This window comes from Erythrolamprus reginae, chromosome 3 (assembly GCF_031021105.1).
Source record: "Erythrolamprus reginae isolate rEryReg1 chromosome 3, rEryReg1.hap1, whole genome shotgun sequence".
Taxonomy (NCBI): Eukaryota; Metazoa; Chordata; class Lepidosauria; order Squamata; family Dipsadidae; genus Erythrolamprus; species Erythrolamprus reginae.
Window position 1 is genome coordinate 180,148,663 of NC_091952.1, and position 14,011 is coordinate 180,162,673.

A 14,011-nucleotide genomic window follows, 5' to 3' on the forward strand; every position below is an offset into this window, starting at 1 on the left:
GTATAATATTATTGTCTGTATAATATACACACAATAAATGTATATGTATGGTTTTTAACAGGTTGGATCTCATTTGTTTTAAATTGTTTTTAGAGTTTTAATATTATCTGTATGTTTTAATTTTTGGTTGTGAGCCACCTAGAGTCCCTAGGGAGATGGGTGGCATACAAACTGAATGAATGAATGAATGAATGAATGAATGAATGAATGAAAGAATGAAAGAATGAATGAATGAATGAATGAATAAATAAATAGATAGATATGCAGCCCATCAATTAAAGCCAATTTTAGTACGTTTTCCTCACTGCTATCTATCTCTGATGCCCTTAATCAACCCCTACATAATCTTATTTTACCTGTAATTATTCTGGAATCAATTGGCCCCACAAACCTCTAACGCAAAGCATCTAATTTATAAGGAAGTATTTTTTAAATTAATTTTTATTGTGATTTTTAAAAACATAACAACCAAAAATAAAAAAATAAACAGATATTTACAAGGACAAAACAACAACAACATAAGGAAGTACAGTATTTTAAGATATTTTTATATACAAATACTGTATAGAACTTACAGTCCTCTCTCCTTATCTCTCTCAAGATTTAGCAATCTTTCAAGCAATGGGTACAAGTGTATGATTTCTTGTACATGCCAAAAATTAAAAATTTAATTCAAACAAATGTTATTTTTAAAATAATCACCAATATCACAGAAATCTAATTATATATATTGTTAAGTCATGAATTTTTACCTATTTTTATATACAGATATACTGTATATAAACAATATAAAGAACATACACATATCAAATTAATTTGAAGTGTATTTCAGAGATTGGTAGATGTTGTCTAGTGATCCTGCAGACAACAGAAACATTACGAATACAACACAAAGAGAGAATTCTACATCAAGCTTACACAATTTGAATCAACAATATGAATAGCTATTATCTAAGTATACATTCAACCATGCTAATTAAATTTATTTTATCTAATAATGGTACTTTGTGTCTACTTTATTATTCCAAAACTCATTATTCCAAAACATTGAAGAAATTACATTCTATCCACCAACATGTTGTTTATGTAACACAGCAACGGCTCAACATGTCCTCCTCACTTTTATTAAAAAATGTGGGAATATTCTGATTGAAAAGTTATATACCTGTCTTTTAACTACATTCTATTTCCAAGTAGATTCCTTGATTATTTATTTATAGAACAGCATATGGCAAACTAAAATCTGATTTTCTTCAGGCTTCTCCCTGAATAACTGTTGCTACAAAGAAAACAAAAGAATCAGAGTCCACATGAAATTAATTTATTCTTAGCAGCGGCTTCAGGCATTTATGAGAAGATCTATGTCAGAAGAAAAAAAACAATAATCTAGAATGGAGTTTTGCAGAATAGGCTAGACAGCATTATTTATTCTTTCTGTATTTTGTGTATATCTCCAAAGATGTCTTCTCAGACTAACTAACATAACATAATGAATACCAGAATTTTTTTAAAAAAAAAACAAAGATTATATACATTAGCCAAAGATCTTACCAAAAATATAATTTGGTAGAGAATATGAAAACACTTGGAAGAGTTGGAACATGAATTAATTCTGCCAGTTCTTAAAAATATTGCATTTAATGTGGAGAACATTTTCACATTATGACTGTGCTGTAAAACCAGCTTCTTCAACTAAATTGGTCTTCCAGTTCCTGATTCTTTTGGATCAGGATTAACCAATTTAAAAGAAGAAGTACATACCTAACCATACTCCAGAAAATAGGATAGTAAAAGAACAAATGGGTACAGGAGATAAAATATTACTTAATTGCATACTTAAAAAATGAATTTAACCCAGTCACACTGTTAAGGCTTAAAATTATGTACTGTGATAACTATTTTAGCGTTATTACTATTGAATTGCAATAGGGCATCCAATTGTGGTGTTATCCTCATTATAAATAAAAGAACTGCAGAGAGAGACTACCTTGTTTTCATTGATCCTGTGTTGAAGAACTTTGAACAGTTGTAACAGGTCTTAATCCTGCTAAGATTGCACTCAACCAAGAATGCTTGTACTGAGCTTTTCAAAGTTAAACTGAGCTGACCTGGCAGAATGTTTTGCAAATAGGACTTTGGATGAAAAAAAAATTCTTGTCTTTGTCCTACATTCTGCCAAAGAGGGAGCATGGGACAGGATACAAAAGGTATTCATTGAATAGAAAATATATTGTTACAGGTAAATTGAACAAAGGTTGTTTGGGGGTTTCACACTGAAACCAATATGTTGAACTTTGCACACAAACAAATAATCTGCACAGATCAGAATTAGCCCAGAAGTTATTTGGCTTGCTACCACCAAGAATCAGACTGTTGCTTTTTGAACCAATTGAAATTTTTAAACAATATCTAACAGACAGATTACTTTACAATTATATACAGTGATACCTTGTTTTACAAACTTAATTGGTTCCGGGACGAGGTTCTTAAGGTGAAACGTTTGTAAGACGAAACAATGTTTCCCATAGGAATCAATGGAAAAGCGATTAATGCGTGGAAGCCCAAAATTCACCCCTTTTGCCAGCCGAAGGGCCCATTTTTGCGCTGCTGGGATTCCCCTGAGGCTCCCCTCCATGGGAAACCCCACCTCTGGACTTCTGTATTTTTGCGATGCTGCAGGGGAATCCCAGCATCGCAAAAACAAGCGCTTCGCTGGCAATGGAAGTCCGGAGGTGGGGTTTCCCATGGAGGGGAGCCTCATGGGAATCCCAGCAGCACAAAAACGGGTGCTTTGCTGGCAACGGGAGTCCAGAGGCGGGGCATCCCAGCAGCGGTGGTGGGTTTGTAAGGTGAAAATAGTTTGTAAGAAGAGGCAAAAAAATCTTAAACCCCGGGTTTGTATCTCGAAAAGTTTGTATGATGAGGCGTTTGTAAGATGAGGTATCACTGTAATTGAGAAGCTACCACAGCACCCATAGAAGCATGGTGGTTATTTTCTAGGACAGTGTTTCCCAACCTTGGCAACTTGAAGATATCTGGACTTCAACTCCCAGAATTCCCCAGCCAATGCTGGCTGGGGAATTCTGGGAGTTGAAGTCCAGATATCTTCAAGTTGCCAAGGTTGGGAAACACTGTTCTAGGATATACTGCAGGTGACAAATCAGATCCAATACTAATCATACTCCTAAGGACGTGGTGGCTCACAATAACAAAGAATAAGCTGATAAGGAAGGAGAAAATGTTCTCACACCACCCTTGAGCAACATCTCAAGGCTGGATCTGCTACTAAGAACTGCAACTAGTGTTGAACTCCTCCAGGATTTTGCTTCACTTAGCTTGCCCAGTTGCAATGCTATAAGTATAACAAATCCCCACATAAATCCAGGCTACAAGTGCAGACAATCACAGCCTTGACTTTCAGTTCATCCTTTTCCAAAAAAAGAAAAGCTAAGCCAAATAATCTGCCTCTTCTTGCTTCGTACAGTAGCTAGCTAGCTCTTTGACTCCCAATACAAATCCTGAACATGCTTATCTACAAAATGTCTTTTCATTGCAAAGGAAATGCAATCTGACAGTCCCCACTCCTTACCTGTTTCTTTTACTAGTTTGAATTCTTAATAATCTGGTTTAACTAGTTTCCAGCATAAAACAGGGGTATATGATTTTAGGGACACACTGATGTTATTATGGCAGACTAAAAAACTAGGGCAGGGTAACGTACATGCATTCACACACATACACAAATTGCTTCCACCCTGAAACTATTAATATTCAGAAAGTGCTGGTTCAGATATGATGCTTTCATGCCCTTGCCACTCATATTCAACTGAATTGCAATGATGTCCCTCACTTAACTGCTTGTGAAAGACCTGCCTTCAAAATAAAGCTTCCATTTTAGTGTCAGCTAAAGTAGGTTACACTCAAGCTAATAATGTGTGTTCCAGCAGGAAAGCAGTGTTTTTCATTTTATACCCGAGAAGACTTCTTACATATTGCAGGTACACAGAGGGACCATCTTTGGAGGTTGGCAAACCAATTCTGTCCCTTATAGGATCAACCTCACGCTCTCTAGTCATTGTTGTGGTTGGCTCTGGCCCAGCTCCTGCCCCAGGGAATGTGGAGGTGGAGGCAGGGGAAACGTCAACATGTCCTTGGCCTGTTTTGTTGCCGGCAGAGTCAGGGAGTGCAGTTTCCTCGAAGGAAGAAGAAGGTGGGGGTGACTTGGAAGAGGGGGGGTTTGGCACACAGCCCAGGAAGCCAATCACCATTATCTTCGGTCGATTCGGATGACAAAGTGTTAGACCCACGCAGGCGCAAACTTATGCATTGAAGAGACCAATTGAGGAAATATTACAGGAGATAAGAGAGGCCACCTGTGTTTGGGTGGGGCTCCAGTAATTAGAGATGCTGCTATAAATAGCAGCACGCTAGTTTGGCCATTGTGGAAAATTATCTGATCGCAGTTCTTCAGGATCGTGCCTCGCTGTGTCTGAACTTTGTGGATTTTTCACACCTTTGACACCAAAGCAGAGTAAAGTATGTGTGTGTTTCACATCGTGGGAAAAAGGAGGGCTGTGACGTTTCTTCACAGCTACTAGCTAAGTACTTAAGGACTGATTAAGGGACTAGTACAGCCGACGAGGTTGTTTTGGGGAAGAGTGCTCTTTGCAATACAAAAAGGGTGCTTTGTTTCTTTTGAATTTTGTGATAAAGGACATTGTTTTGAATTTTCAAACGTGTGTGTGTCTGAAATTTGTACCCGTGAATTTTCGGGAGGCTTCTACCAGAGAGACCGGCAGAAGTCATTGTGGGTTGTTCTTCCATGACCAAATTTGTTGTGCTTCTTACAGGGACTTGACACCTAAGCTGTACCGCCTATTCTTTTAATGTTTGTGATTTAGTCACAGGAGACTATCAATCTCATGAAGAACCCAAATTTCAGTCACACGAGTGAAATACTCATTGAGGAAATAAATACAATTTTCACAAAACATATACAGTGTTCCCTCGATTTTCGCGGGTTCGAACTTCGCAAAGTCTATACCATGGTTTTTCAAAAATATTAATTAAAAAATACTTCGCGTTTTTTTTCCTATACCACGGTTTTTCCCACCCGATGACATCATGTCATCGCCAAACCTTTGTCCGCCTTTAATAAATATTTTTTTTAAAATAAACTTTAATAAATAATAATTAATAAATAAATAAGATTAGTAATAATCTAAATGGTTGCTAAGGGAATGGGAAATTGTAATTTAGGGGTTTAAAGTGTAAAGGGAAGGCTTGTGATACTGTTCATAGCCAAAAATAGTGTATTTACTTCCGCATCTCTACTTCACGGAAATTCGACTTTCGCGGGTGATCTCAGAACGCATCCCCCTGCGAAAAGCGAGGGAACACTGTACGCCCAAATATTTGCTTTAAAGGCTATCCAAACAATTAACATTACTTGGGCTCTTTGACGGTGGTGCAGTCCACATTCGTTTGGCTGTTTCTACCTTCTTCCTCTTTATAAAGACCTGAAAAGACCAGAAGCAACAAGAGAGCCAAGAGTTCTGGGGCTTTGATATATAGGCCATTCCAATTTAATAAAGATCTGGTCTCCACAGTAGTAGTGATGGCTTACCACACATTTTGTACTCAAACAACCAAATTCTCTCTTAATAATACCCTATCTATTTTTTTCCTCAATACTGGCTTTGTCAGCAATTACCAAAGACTACATACAGAATGCTTCACATACTATGTGAAAAAGCATGTTGACTTTAAGTTCTCAAATCAAATGAACAAAACCCCTAAAATACCAAGGAGATTGATTAGCGACTCCTTTTTTTCCAGCCAGTACAGGGGAAGTGGCATTCTACCCACTGCTGCACCAAATGCCCCCCAATCCGCTAGTTGCAGACAACAATGGCAATTGACCTATTGCAGGGGTAAGCAAAGTTGGCTCTCCTATGCCTTGTGGTCTTCAACTCCCAGAATCCCTGAGCTATTCATGCTAGCTCTGGAATTCTGGGAGTTGAAGTCCACATGTCATAAAAGAGCCAATTTTGCCTACCCCAATCCATTGCAAAGGCATTGATACCAGAGAAATGCACTTATATTTTTCTTCAACTTAAGGTGGGATGGAAAACCATTGATAAGAAGAACATGAAAAGACAGAGATGGAGGCATATGTGCATGTACAGAGTGTGCGTATGTGTGTTCATAAATTCACATTCCTCTTTTACAGTAACAGGAGGGGAAGCAACCTTGTCCTCAGGATTAGATATTCCAATTCATGGATTCCCCTACAATGTGGGAGGCAGATAGCAGAAAAGCCATTCAGGGTTTTCAATGCACTCAATTTGTGAAGGAGGAGTGGGGGGAACCCAGTTGTGTTATATTCTTTCCATTCTCTTATCAACAACAGTCTTATCTGCAGAAAAAGAAAAAGGCTAGAGTAGCCTTCAAAACATAAACACCCACCCATATTAGAGTGATTCAGCAAGGCACACCACAAACATTTACACATTTAGTAGCAACATTCTGGAAGGGACTTGGTGGGGGGAGTACACAATGTTTTAAAAAGCCATTTTATCATTATTTTAAAAGACTTTTACTAGATTAAATTAGTCTCCATTTGTTTCTGAGACAATTGCAACTACAGTACAAGCTTTATTTTCAATTTCACCATATTTTTAAATACAGGATTGGGGCCTGGGTAATTTAAATTAAAACAATGATATCTATCTTTGATACTGATGCTTTTGTTGAAGAAACTGCAAAGTACATTAAACAGTTCCACAGCAGCCTTAATTGTATCCTTATGAGTCCATAATATGTGGTACTGAAGGGGTTTTTTTAATGCAAAGATTAAAGTCTCTACAACTTGGTATATATTCAAAAGGATACTAGTATCACTTTCACACAAACACATTTTTAGCAACCTTTTCTGTTGCTGAATATTTGAATATCAGTCTAGGATTACATTCAAGAACTGATGCTTTCCTCTCCCTATGAAAGCTCATTTTGAAAATAATAGCCTTGAAGTAGTTACTGGAGTGAGATTATCTTATTTGAGTACCAACAGACATTTGTGCCATGCCAGTAATGGAACATTTCTAAGAATTGCTAAAATGTCTTTTTAAATTATATTGGAGTTTTTAAGTTCTTTTAGTCATATTAATTGGATTTCTGAGATGTATACTATACTGTTATGTACTTTTGATATGTTGTGAGCTGCCCCGAGATCTCGGAGAGGGGCGGCATACAAATCCAATTGATTAATAAATAATAATAATAAATAAAACCTCTAAGCCCAGATCTTTAACCTTAGACTATCTACAGTTGATCTCTCCTCCTTTCTAAGAGGTCTTTAAGGGGCATGCATACGCGCACCATTGTGCCTACCGTCCCTGTCCTATTGTCTACTTTTTATCATTACTTATCTAATGTTTAATATGTACAAATTATCATCCTATAATTGTTTGTCAAATAAATAAATAAAATAAATCTTGAAAATATGATTATTCCTACACTGTATGAATGCTGCTTTTATACTTAATCATCAATGTTTTGCTTGTTAAGCCTTTGTACTTGTAAAATGTTATCAACTGGTTTGGGCAATATTAACTTTTACTTGAAAACGTCTCCAGGCGGAGAATGTGGACCTTGTGTTGTTAATTACAGGAGGCATGGTAGACTCCCATGTGGTTATATGATCCGAAGTGACCTTTGAATAAGGGAATTATATAGAAAGCTCTCCACAGTTAAAAGCAGAGGGGGGATGTCGCTATGAGAAGAACATGCAGTTGATTAGCCTTTCAAGCACCATTCTATAATTGGTTCATAAATTTCGCTCAAATGTGAAATGAAATGGGGTCAAAATAGACTGTTTTAAAATATGTCCTCATTCTGCTATTGGCAAACATTCTTCCAACCTTTCAGAGATAATGCCTGTATCATCTTCACATTTATTGCTTTCAATTGCATATAAGCCAGGATCTCTCTCAAAAATAAAAGCACACATTGAATCCAGATCTCTGCAACAGTAAGTCAGATAATCAAAAGTAACATGGTTATTATATAGGCAACCCAGGATATTCAAGTCACTGTGATAAACCACACTATCCTTTTCTCTCCTTACCTAATTTCTTGTTTTGTGAGCAAGAACCAAAACTACTAATTTAAGACTATAGCTTTGTAGCAGTGGTTCTCAATCTTTCTAATGCCGCGACCCCTTAATACAGTTCCTCAACTTGCGGTGATCCCCAACTATAAGTTTAGCGCCAATTCTTCCAACAGATCTTTAAGCTAATTGGCAAGAGGTCAGAAGGACACCCCCCTGTAAATACTTGATTGGTTGGATTGTAAAAATATGTTCTGAGATGCCAGAATAGAAGCTTTAGTTGCTAACACCATTGGAAATTTGTCTTTTCCCATGGTCTTAGGTGACCCCTGTGAAATGGTTGTCTGACTTCAAGGTTGAGAACCACTGCTTTATGGTTAAAAGGAATACTAGATTTAACTTTCCTTTATTTATATATTTTTGCAAAACTTGAAAAAATGACATTACTACTATCAAGTGGATACAAGGCAAAGGAAAGAGGAAATAAAAACAGGAAAATGCAATTATCAATTTAAAAATAATAGAAAAATCCATTCAGTAATTATGGGTTTTATTTTTAAAAAAACCTTAAGTATACAAGCCTTTTTAAAAAAACAACAACCCATAATATTCATTATTTAATTTTGACTTTCTGCATTAATATCCAATAACAATGGTTTGTGGGTTTATCAAATTATTTTGGAATAAAATAGGCGTTGATTGCTTACCTGAACGCCTCTTCTCGTACGGTGAGCGGGTACAGCAGTCACATGGGTTGCTCATGTCCAATCCGGTGGAACTGAGCCTAGTGTTAAAAAAGCTTGCCGGATCCGCCCCTTCCCCAGAATTCGCGAATCCATAGACTAGGCTCAGCTGTGAAGCTCTGTAGTGTTCAACTCTTATTGTTAGAGGAAAAAGGATTATAGAAGGTAAAGAAGACACATACAAGGGCGGGAAGTGACTGCTGTACCCGCTCACCGTACGAGAAGAGGCGTTCAGGTAAGCAATCAACGCCTATTCTCCGTACTGAAGGAGCGGGTCCAGCAGTCACATGGGACATACCCAAGAGATGGTCCCTAGGGAGGGATTAGATTGCTATCGTGTGAGATAACGGATTGGAGTACCCTTCTGCCGAAGGCAGCGTCCGCTGAAGCGTAAGCATCAATCTTGTAGTGCCTGATGAAGGAATTTGGCGAGGCCCAAGTGGCTGCTTTGCAGACCTCCTCCAACGGGGCTTGAGTCGCCCAAGCGGCCGAGGTGGCTGCGCTCCTGGTGGAATGCGCTGTGATATTCCTTGGGACTGAGAGGGAGGCCGATTCATAGGCCTTAGATATAGTCCCTCTGATCCAACGGCCTATTACTGTTGAAGACACTTTGGTACCCATGACTCTGGGGTGATAGGCTATAAACAGTGCTTCTGACCTCCGAAAGGGTCCAGTGCGTTGGATATAGATTCTCAGCGCTCTAATAAGATCCAGGGTGTGCCATCTAATTGCCAAGGGATGATCTCGTTGGAGGCAGAAGGATGGTAGGACAATATCCTGAGTTCTGTGGAACATGGAACTGACCTTGGGTAAGAAGGTGGGGTCCAGTCGCAAGACTACCTTGTCCTGATGAAATTGACAAAGGTCCTGCCTGATCGAGAGGGCAGCCAACTCCGAAATGCGTCGTGCAGAGGTAATAGCCACCAGGAATGCTACCTTAAAGGATAGGTACCTGAGGGACGCCGATTTTAAGGGTTCGTATGGTGCCTGCGTGAGGGAATGGAGAACCCGTGGCAAATCCCAGGATGGGTACCTGTGGACCTTGGAAGGTCTGAGGTTGGCTATGCCCTTGAGGAATTCCTGAACTTCAGGGAAGGATCGGAGAGGCTGTCTGCGGGGACCCCCTAGGACAGATGAAATGGCTGCCAGATGACGCCGGAGGGTGCTGGTGGAAAGTCCTTTATGGAAGCCTTGCATAAGGAAGGAAATGATTCTGTGTATGGGGATGCACAGAGGGGAGAGACCTTCCTGTAGACACCACTGGTGAAACTTGGACCACGTGTGGTCGTAGATTCGATTGGTCGAACCCCTTCTGGCCTTTAAAATGACCTCCACTGAATCGGGGTCATGACCACGCAGTTCTAAGTCTCTCCTGATAACAGCCAGGCGGTGAGGTGGAACCACTCCGGGTCTGGATGAAAAGAAGCCCCCTGCCGCAGCATATCCCCCGAAACGGGGAGTCGCCAAGGGTCCTGGACGGACAGCTGTTGGAGATCCGCGAACCAGGGCCGGCGGGGCCAATGAGGGGCGATTAAGATTACTCGGGCCCTCTCGGAGAGGACCTTGTGAATCACGTCCGGGAGAATTGGAATTGGAGGAAATGCGTAGAGTAGGCCTGGAGGCCATGGACTCCGGAGGGCATTGATTGCTTCCGCTCCCGGGGATGGAAATCTGGAAAAGAAGCGAGGGAGTTGGGCGTTCGCACTGGTCGCGAAGAGATCCAGGATTGGTAGGCCGAATCTGAGGCTGATTTGATGGAACAGATCTTGATGGAGATTCCACTCTCCTGGGTCTATCGTTGCTCGAGATAGCCAATCCGCCTGGACGTTGAGGCTCCCCGAGATGTGGTCTGCTAGGAGCGACCGAAGATGTTTTTCCGCCCAAAGGCCTAATTTGAGGGCCTCCCTCATGAGGGCCTTGGATCTCGTGCCCCCCTGTCTGCAGATATGGCTTTTTGTGGCAATGTTGTCGGTGAGAATGAGAACGTGCCGGTTGGGAATGCGAGGAGAGAAATGCTTCAGAGCCAGGGAAACGGCTCTTAACTCTAGCCAATTGATTGGCCTGGAAGCTTCCTCCGGGGACCACGTGCCCTGGGCTATCATCCCCTGGGCGTGGGCGCCCCATCCCGATAGACTGGCATCTGTGGTGATGACAAATTGATCCGGGCACCTGAACGGGGATCCTTTGTCCATGGCCGGAGACTTCCACCACTTGAAGGATCTGCGAACACTTGGTGGGATGACAATGCGACGATTTGAGTTGCTGTGCCCCGATCTCTGAAAGGGTAATAGAAGCCACTGGAGTTCCCTAGCATGAAGGCGAGCCCAGGGAATGATGCCTATGCATGACACCATCTTCCCCAAAAGGGATGACAGAGTTACTATGGATACTGAAGAATTAGATAAAATGTTAGAAATTAACTCCCCTATACTGAGTTTTCTCTCGGGAGAGAGAAAAACCTGGGAGGATTCTGAATTAATAATGGATCCCAGGTGTAAGATGGATGTGGAAGGTTGGAGGTGACTTTTATCAAAGTTGATGGAAAATCCATGGTCCTGAAGGACTGACATGGTGACAGAAAGGTCTGTTTTCACTTTCTCTAGGGAGTTCCCATGAATCAAAATATCATCAAGATAACATAAAATGTGGATGGGAGACGCCCGGATATAGGCCGCCAGGGACCCCAAGAGCTTTGTAAAGACCCGAGGGGCCGAGGAAAGGCCAAATGGCATCGCCCTATATTGGAAATGCCTGCCTTGAAAGGAAAAACGTAAAAATTTTCTGTGGCATTTGGCTATAGGAATGTGGAGGTAGGCCTCAGTGAGGTCTAAGGAGACCATGAAATCTCCCGTGTGGATGGCGGCCAAAATAGAAGATAAGGAGTGCATCTTAAACTTCCTATATTTGATGAATAGGTTTAGCTTCTTTAAATCCAAAATAGCTCTCCAACCTCCGGAGGACTTTGGAACCATAAATAGGATGGAGTAAAAACCTAGGCCCTTCTGACCGGAAGGAACCGGTTGAATGGCTCTGATGGACAATAAATGAGAAATGGCCTCCTCCATACGGTTACAATCTGAGGAGGACCTGGGAGAAGGGCAGGAAATAAAACGTTTCGGGGGAGGAGAAATAAATTCTAAAAGAAGACCTGTTTGAACAGTGTCAATGACCCAGGGGTCCTTGGAGGTGAGACGCCAATTAGAGGCGAAATGGGCTAGGCGACCCCCTATGGGAATTGAGGAAAGATTACCATCTAGGTTTTTTTGAAGCCCTGTTAGAGGACGCTCCCCTTTGGAAGCGAAAACCTCTGCCCCTGGAGTTCCTACCTTGGGAACGAAAGCGGGGGGAATACTGACCTGGAGATCTCTGATAGGACGCCGCTTGATCTTGCTGGCGCCCTGGGCGACGAAAGGACTGCGTTTTGGTAGCCTTTTTTGTGGTTGGACCCAAAACTTTCTTCTTGTCCGTGGTTTCCGTGAGGAGTGGATCCAGAAGATCACCGAAAAGAAGGTCGCGCTTTAAGGGTCCCTGGGATAACTGCCACTTCTGGCGTACTCCCGCTTGCCAAGGGCGAATCCATAGGAGTCTTCTTGCCGTTGTAGAAGCTGCAATAGACTTAGCAGAAAATCTAGTAGATTGCAAGGTGGCATCAGCCACGTACTGGGCAGCTGCAAAGACCTTGTTGAAGTCTTGTTGACCTCTCAAGTCATCGGGAGGAATATGCTGTTGAAGTTGGCGAAGCCACAGAAGCATGGCTCTGGAGAAAAAGGAAGCTGCTGCAGAACTTTTAATGGCCCAGGAATCTGCGGTGAATCCTCTTTTGAGCATTTGTTCAATCCGCTTGTCCTCTGGGCGGAGGACTTCCTCTGCTTCGCCTGGCACAGCCGCTGCCGAGTGAAGGATCTTGACAGGTTCATCCGGTTTGGGAAAGGATAGAAGCTCTTCATAGGAAGAGGAAAGTTTGTACAACTTTCTGTCCTTGGTGGAGGGATTAAGGCCAGAGGCTGGGAAATCCCACTGTTTGAGTAAAGCATCTTTAAACAATTTAGGCATAGGAATTACCTCGTTATCCTCCTGTTCCTCTGTGAAGTAAGGTAAATTCTCCTCCGGGGGATCAGTGGCAGTGGAGGCTTGTTTCTCCTGGGCCGCTAATCCCGTAGAAATTCTAGCTTTGAGGAGAAGAGATTTGAATAATTGAGAAGGAAAAATAGTAATTGGAGAAGGAACCTTTATTTGGGATTCCTCATCATCTGAGAGGCCTTGAAAGGGATCCTCATCATCCTCCATATCCTCATATTCGTCCTGAGAGGAATCTGAATCATCCTGAATAGGAGCTCTAACCGCTGGGGAAGAACCCAAGGGGCGGGAGGGACGAGGAGGAGGAGGAGGTAAGGGAAGCTCATTGATGGTGGAGAGTTTGGCATCAATGGCCTTGGACAACACAGCAAAAATAGATTGGAACTCAGGAGGTAAACTAGAAATATCAGCAGGAAAGGCAGAAGAATCCCTAAAGGCCTGGGAGGATCCTGGCTGGGGGGAATCTTCAATAATATCTGGTTCCTCTGGACCTATGCCCCATAGGTTAGGTTGGGGTCTGTCTAGGTTAGGCTCATCCAGAGATAACACAGGGACCCCAGAAGGAGGTAGATTAGAAGCCTCTGGGGGGTCTTGACTACTGAGTACTTGGGCCTGTACTTTCAAACGTTTTGCTGATTTGTCATGGATTCTTTGTAGGGCTAGGTCCCTTCTCTTCTCGGCCCTGGTGACCTTGGTCGAGGGGCGGGCCCCTGGAGAAGAGGAGGAAGAGGCCTGGGGGATACTAGTAATCTCATCGCCTGTAGGCCTGGCCTCTCTGGGACCTTTTGTTGTGCCTCTCTTGGGAAAAGTAGCCATAGTCTGACAATTAACAGAAGACAAGGCTGAGCCAATAACTGAATAATTAAGGAGAAGAATTTCAGGGACTTCCCAAGAGGAATGGATCCTGCTTCGAGGCCTCGAAGCTGCTGAGACTTGAGGGCAATCTGGGCAAACCCAGAGTTCGTGTCCCCAAATCCAGCGGGGCCAGCCTCCCTAAACTTATTAATTAAGTAAACCAAGGCACTCTGGTTGGAGGCTTAGCCGGTGGAGAATTAAGCCTGGGCGTCCCAAGGCCCGCTCC

General features: G+C 42.0%; 1 protein-coding gene across 1 annotated transcript in view; it reads right to left on the reverse strand.

The window, feature by feature from the left end:
• The window catches only part of JARID2 (jumonji and AT-rich interaction domain containing 2), a 319,301-nt gene that overhangs the window by 246,762 nt on the left and 58,528 nt on the right, over positions 1-14,011 (reverse strand). The window lies entirely within an intron of this gene.